A 3,238-nucleotide genomic window follows, 5' to 3' on the forward strand; every position below is an offset into this window, starting at 1 on the left:
GTACCACCCCGGCCGAGTTAAAATGCGTAACCGGAAAAGAAGGTGTGCATGCCTGGCACGAACACTCAAAGCGTGTTCTAGCGTGTTGCTCGTACTGACTCAGAGCAAGGGTGAGATGTGAAAATGCAGAGATTTTAGAATTTGTAATTAATACTTTAGAAATATGGTCTTACAGCAAAAAATAAGTAGTTTTTAACACATTTCGAAGCATTTTCAAACAAATGAACCCATAGATTTGAAGAAAACGAGATTTTGTGGTTTAAAAAAAAGTTGCTCATCTTCCTGATGGTGCTCTGGTGCACCACTTCAAATTCTACTTTTTTGCACCAATTCGATGTTTGTGGGTCAAAGTAAAGTATTTCCTGCATTATTGTACCAAAATTTAGCCATTTACTATTTTTACGATAAGCAAACAGCTCTGGGCGTTAGAGGGTTAAAAAAAATTGAAAGTTATACATGTTAAAATTCTAAAATTTCCAGATTCTAAAACTGAGAAAATTGAGTTTTAAATTCATATAGTTTCGGATAATCGAGTATGGACTGTATTTTAATAAAATTTCTTCTAAAATTCTAAAACTGCCCACATTTTAAAACTTGTAGACTCTAATATTATAATGTTCTAACAGTTAAAAATTCTGAAATTTAAAAAAAAAGAAAAAAAACATTTTTTCAAATTCTTTAATTAATAAAAAATAACTTTTGTATTCTGCAATTGTAAAAATAAATATTTTTTTTAATTCTTTAATTTTTGTTTTAAATTCTAAAAATTATAAAAAATCTAATTTTCAAATGCTTAAATGTTTTAATTTTAAATTCTACAATTCTATAATTTTAAATGCTATTTTTTCAATATATAAAAATTCTACAATTTTAAAATTCTAAAATCTTAAGCATCCTTAAATCCTAAAATTGTATAAATTTTTAATGCTTATAGCACATAACAGACGAATTCATAAATTCTAAAAGTCTTTAATTTTGATAAATTCCAAAATTTTGAAAATCTGATATTTTTAAATACAGTCCAGACTTGATTAACCGAAGCCTAGATTATCCGATTATTTCGATGATCGTAAGTTCCCAAAAATAAAATCGTATTATTTTATTTTCTTACTTTTAACATCAAATTTGAGTTATGTGACACCATTTTAGTCAAATTTTAAATATTTGATTGCCTTTTGAATTAAAAAATGCATTTTTCTTGGTTTTGTTGAAATTCTTAATCATTTTAGAGTAGTTTATCGACCATCAAAAATAAGACATCAAAAAAAAATATTTTCGTGATTCGATTACCCGAAGTGAAATTTTCCCGAGGCCTTCGGTTAATCGAGGTTGGACTGTATTGAAATTAAATAATTTTAAAATTAAAATGCCAAGGTTTTAAAATTCTAAAATTCAAAATTTTGAAATTACTGAATTTTCAAATTTATGAAACCTACAATTTTAAAATTCAAAAATTCAACAATTTTAATATTTTGAAATTCTAAAGTTCATTTATTTTAAAATTCTAAAATCCTACATTTTTTTAATTTATAAAGTCCTAAAATTCAGACCTCTAAAATTTTAAAATTCTAAAATATTAAATTTTTGAAATTCTATAATTACCAAATTGCATAAAATTAAAAAAATAACTAAATTTTGATATTCTAAAATTCCACATTTCTTTTTCCTTAAATTCTTTAATTTAATTTAATGCTTGAATTTATAAGTTCTTTAATTTTTAAATTCATATGTTCTTAATTTCTTAAATTCTCAAATTCTTAAAATTTTTAATTTTTTAAATTCTTAAACTATTAAATTTTTTAATTCTCAGATTCTTTAATTCTATAATTCTTAAATTCTAGATTTTTTTTTTGAAAAGGTCCTATAAACTATTGTGTTTCATATGTTTATAGGACCTATTAAAAAAAAAACTCTAGAATTCTTTGATTATTAAATTCTAAAATTATAAAAACAATCTAATTTGTTTTAATTATTATGGTTTCAAATTCTCAAATTTAAATTTAAAAGTTCCTTACATAAAAAAAAATATTAAAATTTTTAAAATTTACAAATTCTTGCTTTCCTAAATTCTTAAATTCTCAAATTCTTCATTAATTCTGAAATTCTTTAAATTTAAGTTTAACTTTCCCAAATTAGTTGTGTTCGCCCTATTGTTTGAATAATACATTACAAAATAAATTGTTACAATATCCAAATTCCGTCATGATCCGTCCGATCACTTTAGAGTAGAGGTGGGCAAAAAAAGAGCGAGCCGCTCAAAGAGCCGGTTCATTAAAAAGAGCGTACGAACCATGGCTCACAAAAAAAGAACCGCGGTTCTTTTTTAACCTCCGGTCTTTTGAAAGAACCGTTCTAAGATGGAATGATTTTTAAACTTGTTATAATTATAATTTATTTAATTTTCAACAAATTATACTGTTAAATTAGTTTTTGATAATTGAAAATGAAATTTCAAATAGTTCAATGCTAATAAAAAAATGCTCTAATGCTCTGAATAAAATAACAGCATTAGTTCAATTTTAGCAGAAATAAACGCAATTTTAAAATTAATAGCAACCTCTTAAAAATTCTAGATTCTAGAGTTTGGATGCCATTCAATTATTCGAACGTTTAGGTTCGATTAGAAACCTTGCAATAGAGGCCGCAAAGTCGTATGGTTTTTTTTATAACATTATTTTTAATGGGTCCTTTTTGGTGCTGGGACCAAATAATTTATATGATTCCAATGTGAAATAGCTTAACAAATCACACCATTCTAAAAAAATTCCTTTACATCCATATTTTGAAAAAGAGCGAAAGAGCCGTTCAAAAGAGCCGCTTAAACGGCCATTTATAAATTTTTGATTGTTGTTGTTTTTTAATTTTAAGTTCTTTGAATTCTTGTTTATTTTGGAGTTTTAAAATAGCAGAGCTGGTTCCGTCAGAATTCTGCTAGAATGGTGGAACATTTCTGCCAGAAAACTGTAAGAATATCCAGCTCTGTAAGAAATCTGCTAGAATCCTGCTAGAACGTCGTGACTGGGTAAGAGAAGTGATTATTGTAAAATTTTATGAAATTCAATTCTGTCCAATCCCTGCTGTTTTAAGATTTAGCTCGTTTCAGCAAACGAGTGAAAACGGGGGTCTAGAAAGCATCGACTTCGCCGTCTTCTAGAACTCAGTAACTTTTTTCAGGACGTTCTGGAGATTTCCAATATGGAGCAAAAGAATGACACACGAGCTTGCGCATCTCTACGGA

Source organism: Culex pipiens, chromosome 2, assembly GCF_016801865.2.
Source record: "Culex pipiens pallens isolate TS chromosome 2, TS_CPP_V2, whole genome shotgun sequence".
In the NCBI taxonomy this organism is placed as follows: domain Eukaryota; kingdom Metazoa; phylum Arthropoda; class Insecta; order Diptera; family Culicidae; genus Culex; species Culex pipiens.